The sequence below is a fragment of the Rutidosis leptorrhynchoides genome, chromosome 5, assembly GCF_046630445.1.
Source record: "Rutidosis leptorrhynchoides isolate AG116_Rl617_1_P2 chromosome 5, CSIRO_AGI_Rlap_v1, whole genome shotgun sequence".
NCBI lineage: Eukaryota > Viridiplantae > Streptophyta > Magnoliopsida > Asterales > Asteraceae > Rutidosis > Rutidosis leptorrhynchoides.
Window position 1 is genome coordinate 62,976,199 of NC_092337.1, and position 10,221 is coordinate 62,986,419.

Here is a 10,221-nt window from a genome sequence, read left to right on the forward strand (position 1 = left end):
TATATATATATATACATACATACATACATACATATAAGTGTTATTACTATTATAAAAAGGGGAATTTTACCGTTTAATGACCGGTTTGTCGATTTTATATTTTTAGGCGTAAAGATAAATGACGATAATTAAAATGCGTAAAATAAATAACAATATTTAAATGACAGTAAATAAAAGTACGATGAGAAATACAATAAAAGAATTATGCTTATTTAAACTTCTGTAATCATGATGTTTGACGTTTTGATTTTAATTTATTACTCTGGGTTAATTGTCATTTGTCTAGGATTTATTTGAAACCTATCTGGTTTTTGCCCATAATAGTCCATCGGTCATAATTATAAAATGCTCGTCAAATTAACCCTATACCCGAAGTCAAATATTCCAACTAATTAGGGATCTAGACTGTAACAAGGTTTTAATACTTTGTTAATTACACCAGGTTATCGACTGTATGTAATTCAAGGTTTTAATAATTTGTTAACAATTACACCAATTACCCTTGTATGTAATCCACCCCTGTTTTAATTAGTCCATGATATATTAATTTATTCACTTGGTCAAAATGAATAATCAATTACCCAACCCAATTGATTAATTAAATGATTGTAAAAGATTCCGTATAAACGTCACTAAATAGGACATTCATAATCATTTAATAATTATTAGATTAACTAATTTGAAGATAGGATCGACAGACTCCAATGAGTTGTTGCTCAATTAGACAATACCCCCATCTATTAATAGTCCATAGTTCAATGTCCACAAGTGTCGGTCTTTTGTCCAAACCCTAATTATGGTACAAAATTCAATAACCCCGTCTTAATATTTAGTCCAACATCACGATTACTTCGGCTCAAATAAGCATAATAATAACTTAGTTATGAGACATTAATTTAAAAAGGAAGAACATAGCTTACAGTGATTATTTATAGCGTAGCGTTATACGGACAGAGTTTCGACTTTAAAACCCGTAAAACATTTCGTACAATAACCTAATTATTATTAAACTTAAATTAAAATTAAAATTAAAATTATAAATATATATATATATATATATATATATATATATATATATATATATATATATATATATATATATATATATATATATATATATTACATATAGAGAGAAAGAAAGAAGTATGTGAAGGTGCACTGAACTCGGCAGAAACTTGTGGCTTTTATAGACTTGTCCTGATTTTCAGAGCCATGCGATTGCATGGCTTTCCCTTGTTATTCCCATGCGATCGCATGGACAGCTTGTCCAGCAACCATCCTTCATTTAAACGTGGGCTGCTCGATTTAAAAATAATGTATAATATAATATATATAATTTTATATAATTATATATATATTATATTATATTCTTGTGCCTAGTTGACTTGTAATTTTAGGTCCGTTGACTCGCGCGTTGATAGTTGGTTCATGTCTCGGTTCCGGGTTTTCGAACGTCTTTTCGTACGCTTAGATATCTTGTACTTTGCATTCCGCGGCTTGTACTCTTGTCAATATTTAGACGTTAATTATAAATAAATGGAACCACTTGGATTGTAACTTGTACGTTTGAACTTTTTGGTCATTTACGTCTTCAAATCGTTGTTTCAGTCTTCTGTCTTCTTATTTATTTATTTAAACGATTATTACATAAAAATAGAATAATTACAACTAAAAACTTTACATATTGGAAGGATATTGCGACTAAATATATGATCATTTGGAGCACTATCATCCATAATACCTATAAATGCTCTTACATGCATGAATGAGATATACAAAACCACCATTTTTTTTTTTGGTAAGCAAGGAAACCCTCCTATGAACGAGCACATTGACTCTCTCATAGAAGGTAAAACCTCGAGTAATCAAGCCCCCCCGAGCGCGAGACCTGGTACCGGGTGAATTGCGCGCACACAATTTTTACTTCTTATTCTTAAAGCACGTAAAGAGATCAGGATGGAGATACAAAATATATTATACAAAATAATACTTCTAATAAATTAATTTAAATGTAATATGTTACGTTAATTAAAATAGCAAAATCCAACACAAGTGGGTTGGTTGTCTAACTAATTAATTCATATCATATAGACACGGATTATACTTTTTTAAATTAATCATCATAAATATAAATTAAAATTAAAAATTAGATTACTCCTTACTACTATTAAGAGTTATAAACGACGTCGTCGGTTATGCAACTTAACCTTTTTTTTTTTTTTTAATTATATATCTACTAGTTGAAGGACTCGTGAGATTATGGGTTTGTTAGAGATTACTAATTGAATTGAATGATAGTCTATAATTGACAAATGTTATAGTCACTTAACAATCTGTAAATGGCACCATAGTGTAAAAGATATTTCATAAGTTATATCAGCCAAACATGGCATTGTAGTTTTGTGTGTAAAATATGTTGTCTTTTTCACATCTATATGTCGTTTTGGGGTTGTGGTCGGTAGGAAGAGTAACCTCCACCACCGCTCAATTCTCCAAGTTTGGATAGTGGGACTAGATACGTGTCATTTTCTCTAGAGATTACCTCTTTCTACATTTTCTTTTATTCCTTCCCATCTAACCAAAAAATTGATCCATCGTTCCAAATCGATGCCTTAAAAATTTGGGGTTTTAGATTTTCGGTTTCATGTTGATGAATATGCGATTTGGGAAATGGATTATTGTTTAATCACCTGATTTCATCGTTTCTTTGATTTCATCATTTATTGCGAGATAAAACTAGAGTTTCCTTCATCTCAATGTGTTACAAACGATTTCTGGGTTGTTCGAACGATTGTTTCACTTTTTCATACGGTAATCGTGTTGAACGAGTATTTCTTCATCTCGGTTTTTCAAATTAGTTGAATATAATGGCAAAAATTAGGTTTTCGTCGTCGCCAGTAACCATCGTTGCCACCGTCGGTGATATTTCTGTCCTTACAAGCTTTTGATGGTGTTGGTAATATTTTTTTTCTTAAATATTTACATTGATGGTATGTGTTACCCTTTGTATATTTTGTTTTAATCGCCCCTAAACCTTAAACCTTAACAGATTCATGTATGTCGTTATCCTAAATAAAAGTAGAGGAATGTGATGACGGATTTTGTGTGTTGAAATTAGAATTTGCAGCCATGCTACTGTCAAGATAAATTGTGCAAAAATAGAAATTATTGTGTGTTTCGCTTTGTATTGTTTGTCAAGATTTTAGTTGACTTCTGCTATATGATTAATGTAAAAACCTGTATGGTTTGCTCTGATAAACACCTTTGTGCTTCATATTTTGTGATGCGTTACGTTGCCGTAACTATACACGGTGTATGGTTGCCGTCTTAGGACTTGGTAGCCTCTCTGCTGCTAAATGATTGAAGAAAAAATAAACGATTTTCCATGATTAGCAACGCCGTTGTTTAGTTCTTATCTGTATCAGTGACAACGTTTTTTTTTTTTTTTTGTTTACAACTCAAGAAGGTTTAATATAATAGGCTGTGATGATTAGTATGTGGGAGTTGGGTCGAGCAATGAGAAAAAATGAGTTTGTATCTTGGTGGGGCAATCTATATATTGCAGCCATGACGATTCGTGTTCTCTTGCTTGATTTTAAATACGGATCTGAGCCTTATTTTCTTTTTTTTCTCTCCTTATTTCTGTTTGTGATTTTTAATTGAAAAAACTTTCTATTGATTCCATATGCAGGTGATTGAGGTTGAGTTCAATCCTCTCTTATTATTTTTTTATTTTTCGGATATCTAACAGGTTAGTTATGCTTTTTTAATTTCGTTGAAAAAGTTTATGTTTAATAAAAGATATAATATAAAGGTTGAGGCTTTAGCATAAACTAGTTGTGGAGCTCTCGCTTCGCGCCGGGGGCTCCGTTTTGAATGCGAGTTAAAAAAAAAGTCTTGATCTATTTTGTAAAAAAGGATTTTTTTGACATCTAACATTGAAGGGTTGTTCCTTTTGTGAAAGTTGCTTCTTTTAGCGTTCGGGTTTTATTTAAAAAAAAAAAAAAAGCTAGTAAAGTGGGGGTTCGATTTGTATTTTAATAAAAGTTAGGGGGTTAAGTTTGTTAAATTTGAAAAAAATATACGTATAAAGTGGGAGTTTGATTTGTATTTTAATAAAAGTTAGGGGGCTAAGTTTGTGAAAATTGAATATTAGTAAAAAAAAAAAAGTTAGTAAAGTGGGGGTTCGATTTGTATTTTAATAAAAGGTGGGGGTTAAGTTTTGTATTATAGTAAGAGTATAAAGTGGGGGTCGATTTGTATTTTAATAGAAGTTGGGGGTTAAGTTTTCGATTTGTATTTTAATAAAAAGTGGGGGTTAAGTTTTGTATTATAGTAAGAGTATAAAGTGGGGGTCGATTTTTATTTTAATAGAAGTTGGGGGTTAAGTTTGAGAAAAGGCAGAGGAAGAAATAGTACTATTCACTTCTTATGCTTTGTAGATGTAGGTATATATATATTATATAATATATATATATAAATTGCCGTAAAGGGTGTCAAAATATGATTGGCTCAAACCTTGCGTTAACAGCAACTACCCGACCCATTTCCCTTTTAACCCTAATATTCTAAAATCAATGGTCTCTAGGCTTTCCTTCTTGCTCCCACCAACGACATCCCGATGCTTCTGGAGATCTTGGGTCCCTTCACCTACATCCATGGCGATTTCTTTCCTCACCACCGTCCGTCGCCACCATCTCCGGCGTTTATCCCCCTCACCACACGGCTTCTTCGCCAATCCTCTCCGATGTAAGCACCAGCGGTTTCACAATTTAGGATTTGAAGTTGTTATTACTCTTTCTATTGAGGTTTCCTAATTTTATTTCAAAACTGATCTTTCTAAATAGTAATGTTAGTATGAGGTTTATTTTTATTTGCCTATTCAAAGGTTTATTACTTGCTGATTGTGATCTGAAAAATTAGGGTTTCCTATCCGTTAGGCCCCCAAAACGTTTTCATCTTTTTTGTTTTTATTTTCTGTTTCAGATTGATATTTTATACCCTGAGGTTTTTTTTCAGTAAAAAATGGAAGGATAGTTGAGGAAGTGTAGGATTTTTGATTTACTTATTTCCCTTCACCGATTCGTTGGAATCGTCTTAACATGCTAACGACTCCTTAATTTCTTAAAATCGGTTGGAGATATGGCTGAAAAGTGTTGTTTCTGTGCACGATAATTTCAGGGTTCTTACGGTATGATCTTTAATTTTTAAGGCGTTTAATCTCTATGTTACATATTTCTAATTTACTTTTTCTTTTATTGATCATGATACATGTATGTATACCTTAAAAGCAAGTTCTAACGATTTTGTGACAATAACATGTATGTATATAGTGCAATTACACGTTCATTGTTGTTTCATCAATTTAGAATATATTAATTCAGTTTGTTGATTGCTTAAATGTTTTGATCCAATATTTATATTGTGTATTTGTTTCTTAGCAGAAGTTAAATTTAAAGAAAGCAAAAGGTTCGGAAAATGAGGTATGTTTGTCGATTTTATATTAAGGTTTACTCTTTTTGTCAATTTATCTTATAACTAAAATTGTTGTTAGAGAGGCTCATATAGATTAACTTGATAAAGCAATTGTAGACAAATGTTTGAAAGTTAGAATAATGCATCTGTAATCATTCACAGCTGTTAGTTTAATGAATTACTCCGTATTATTTAGGAATAAAAATGCATTTTGTAAAATTGAAAATTTAGCAGATATGAATCAAATTGGACATCAATTATATGAGATGCTGATGGTATTATTATTCAGTTGTAGGTGTATTTTATTTTGTATAAATGTTATGTGTTTGATTTAGGGTTAATTTGATCTTACAGTAAGCTTCAAAGTGAGGCCGTTAGAGAGGCAATTACTCAAATTACTTCTGGTGCCAAAGAAAAAAAAAGTAACTTTACTGAAACTATTGAACTACAAATTGGTTTGAAAAACTAGATTCCTAGACCTAAATTAAAGGTTTGCATACTTGATGATGCCCAACATGTTAAGGAGGTAATTAATTATATTTTGAGTTTCTCATGTTTTTTGATTATATCATTTGAATTGAATTGAATATAATTATTATTTACTGTAATTGCATATAGAGATTATGATTAAGTTGTGGTTTATGATTTAATCATTTTCATTGAAAGTATTTATTCATGTTTTGTATTTTGTAGGGTTGTTTGTGTTTGTTTATAATGGAACCTTCTATTAGGCGCACTCATGGTGTTTGATAAAATGCCTCTACAAATAATTATTGATTTGGCGGTTTTGAGAGAAATAGTCTTGCTTATTGAACTCAATATTTGTTTAATTCCCTAAAGAATGGTACAGCTGCAACCACAAGCTATATATTCAATAGCTAATTATCTCTATCAAATAAAAATATTATGATTATAGTTATGATTTCCTAAATATAACGAGGAGTTTCAAGGTTGCATGCACTGAAATGCAGCTTGGTCTACGGGCACTTTTAATGTATTTGACCCGTTTATTTTGAGCTAATTCTTGCTCTTTGGTTTTTGGTAACTATATTGTTTTACTTAATTTTCAGTGATATTGAACAGTGATATTGAAGCTAATGTTGCTTCAAAATATTTTAAGAATGATCTTAGGTGAAAGTTTGATTTCTAACACGAAAGACGTAGATGCTTCATCCAACTTCGTTTTCAGGTTTGCTGATTCTCATGGTGTACTATTTTATCTTTCTTTAATTGAAGTTTAACTAAAATTGGTAGTTACAAATATTATAAGGATATATATAGTATTACATTATTTCAAAGTAGCATGTAACAGGGTTGTAATCAGCACACATTAGTGCTGCAATCAAAGTGTAGCAGGGCTGCAATTAGCGCGCAGCATGGCTGCAATTAGGCATATGTACGGGCTGTAGTCACACTCATAGCGGGACTATAACATGACACGCGTACATGCTGCAATCAGGCACGTGTACAACCTACAATCATGAACATATATGAGCTGTAATTGAGCAGCGTGAGGGCTCTGCAAATAATTCTTAGATCCCAACCTATGACTGCAGATATCTTAGCATAAACTAAAGGTAAAAAAAAATGTGTGTTTTATTAGTTTTTACTTGAAAATGTAACTTTTGTTGATTATAATATTGTAAGTTTTGATACCATTTCAAATCTAAAAGGCAGAGATTCAATACGTGTGACATCCATATGTGAACAATCATTAGTGCGTATTATAATGCCTAATATGTTAATAAGAAATACTTGGCCATCATGTTTTGTATATTGGTTATTTTTAAGTAGGGGTGGTCAAATAGAGGGGTTGGGCAGCTTGGGTACAGGGTCAAACGTTTGGCTAACCTACAAAATCCTGTCGTCCCGTTTTTAGTTTTTTTATATAAACAACAAAAGATTTTAATTAAGATTACAGAAATATATTAATTACAATACACGATATAAATCTAAATCTCTGAATATGAACTTCTATGTATTAAAGAAAAAATAGATTTTGGAGGACAATCCTTTTGACCCATTTGTTTACCTTTTAGTTAGCGACCTATGTGACCTATTTATTAAGACAAAATACAACCCAATTTATACTTGCAAATAAATGGGTGGAAATTATTGCCCATGGTCTGAGCATACATTGGTATGAAACTGAAACATTATGTCATAATTTCTTAGCATGTTATTTTTAATATTTTATTGTGCTAATCAATATAATTGTGATTACAACTATAATGACTAATATTATCTTCTTTAAATAAATTTATATTGGGAGACCATAAGTATCTAAACACAATGTGTTTCACCCATTTACCTTTTAACTTTCATTTTGAATGCACCGGTGCAGGTATTGTTTTTGATTTTGGAGATGGTGTAAGCCACACAGTTCCCATATACAAAGGGTACGCACTTCCACACGCCATATTACTTCTCAACCTCGCGGGTCGTGACTTAACCAATGCACTAATGAAAATCCTAATTGAATAGGGTTACTTATTCATCACTACCGCCGAATGTGAAATCGTAGGAGACATGAACCACCATTTCGTAACGTCATCGCTTTATGGTATTAGGTTGATGATACTGAAGTAATTACTGAAGGTACACAATAACTTTTTTTAGCAACTGTTGATAGCTAACAGTCTTTTGATTAAGAAAATATATGAATTATTTGCTCCAAAAATTCACAATCTTCTGCAGGGTTTATTGATCATGAGAATTTTGATGGATCGAAAGATGGCGAAAAAGAAAATGGCGAGCCTAATGTACAACAAGCACGTACGTTTTGTTAGTTTCTTTTGTTTGTTTTCATTAATGCCAAGTTCTATACTTTACTATAAAACATTATGTATGATTATGAAGTAAATGTAATCTATAGCTTTCTTATTATGCAAACTGTCAGGGCAGCCAAACAGCCCATAGGGAAGCCAAACAACCCATAGGGCAGCCAAACAAGTTAATAAGCAGACAAGCCCAACTCAATTCTTCTTGAGATGAAATGCAGTTGCAACCAGTAACCATCTGCAATGCGCAGTATTTTGTTTATGTTTTTATAACGGTATGTAATGGTTATTTGAATCAAGCATTAATTTTGGATTTAGTCTCTCTGGACAAAAATTGCTACAGATAGTTTTCTTTTTTATTTAAAGACACAAAACATACATTAATTATTGTACAAAGTTTCATTTTTTGTGCTATTGTTTTTAGATTATTGCTCTAGAAAACAGTTTTGTAGTCCTTCAAACCCCGCAGCGAAGCGCGGACCACTTAACTAGTTATGTTTAATCTTGGTTACTATAAAGGTGAGATTTAATTTCAGTTTGTTTACAGCAAGTGCAAGAAAGCTTTGTTTGGAGCTCTCGGGAATCTCAAATCAGGTATGCTTCATAACTTAAGTTAATTTTCAATATTAATTTTTCATGTCAGTTTATATTGATGTATTGAAAATAACAACTTTAGGAACTTGAAGGTTTGATGTAATTCTATATGCTAAGGTACATGACCATTTAAAGTTGAACTTAGATAATTATAATATATGAATATGCCATGTTTGTAGAATTAATATTAATATACATCAGCTCATATACTTTTGTAAGTATGTTCATGATGAGTTTCATATTTCATGCTAATTTGCTTAGACTGAATTCTGAGCAGCTAATAAGTTCATTGGTAATTTAATAAGTTAATAAGTACGAGTAGTATTTGAAATTTGTTTATATATACCTTACTGATCTTACAAACACGTGTTCCGATTTCCTATTCTTAACTTTTGAATCACACATTTGTTGTACGTCACTACCGATGAGCTTGGCATGAACCTCAAGAAAATGGACAAGAAAGACATTGGAGAATGATGCAAACAAGTTTTTACATAAAGTTGCTTTTCACAGTTTCATCATCTGTTTAATTCCTTTTTTGCATGTAACCATTAATGTGAAACAGTTAAGATCATGGATCGAATTAAGCACAACTTGATGGAGAAGCTGCAAGGGAGATTAACAAGCTATTTTAAAGGTTGCGAATGCAAATTAGAGTTTGAAACTTTGAACTGCTGGGGCTGATGCCACTACCGATAATGATGTTTGGTATTTTTGTCATCGCTTCCGTGTTCTGTTTTGCTTCCTAATTTCACAGCGCTAAAGATCAATGATCTGACCTGTCCCATAGTGGACCTTGGAAATCTTAGCTTTCACATATATTATAATTATCTCAAGAAGGGGATTCAATTCGCTTTTTTCTGCTATTCCGACTTGAACCGGTACTGGTAGGAACACAATGTAACACAACGTAAATAGCATTCCGTATGTTGTATGTATAGCGTGGGAGGTCGCCATAATTGCCGGAATGAGACGCTGTTTGGCGGTGGTGAGTTTTTTCTTCATCTCAGAAGCGACTGAGGTGAAGAGTCTCCAGCGGAACCGTAGGTGTTTTTTTTTGTTTTGTCGGCGGTGTTAATAATCCATGTAACTACATGCCTATGTATCTGTATGACAACACTAATATGTGCAAACTGGAATCATCTATGTAATGATAAATGTAATTCTCTATATGTGTAAACTATATGTATTAATCCATGGATGCTAAAACTGAATGTAAACCAGACAAAAAAATGTGCAGCGAAGCGCGCATCGGACCACAACCTAGTTAGTGTAAATGACACCATAGTGGCAATCCGTTTTATTATAAAAGAGAATTGATAACAGTAAACAAACAATATAATGACAGAACAAACCCGCCCAAATAGCACCC

At 32.1% G+C, this 10,221-nt stretch overlaps 1 long non-coding RNA gene across 4 annotated transcripts; it reads left to right on the forward strand.

The window, feature by feature from the left end:
- Positions 1-4,728: 4,728 nt before the first annotated feature.
- On the forward strand, positions 4,729-9,987 carry LOC139846751 (uncharacterized). Of its 4 annotated transcripts, none has more exons than XR_011759164.1 (11): positions 4,729-5,483; positions 5,830-6,001; positions 6,169-6,319; positions 6,559-6,664; positions 6,788-7,052; positions 7,820-7,874; positions 7,960-8,073; positions 8,173-8,250; positions 8,380-8,530; positions 8,803-8,849; positions 9,415-9,987. It is a non-coding gene; the product is annotated as an uncharacterized lncRNA (long non-coding RNA). The 4 variants fall into 4 exon arrangements; XR_011759163.1 differs by having other exon boundaries at positions 4,729-5,191; positions 5,442-5,483; positions 8,803-9,987; XR_011759162.1 differs by having other exon boundaries at positions 4,729-5,191; positions 5,445-5,483; positions 8,803-9,987.
- Positions 9,988-10,221: the final 234 nt, after the last annotated feature.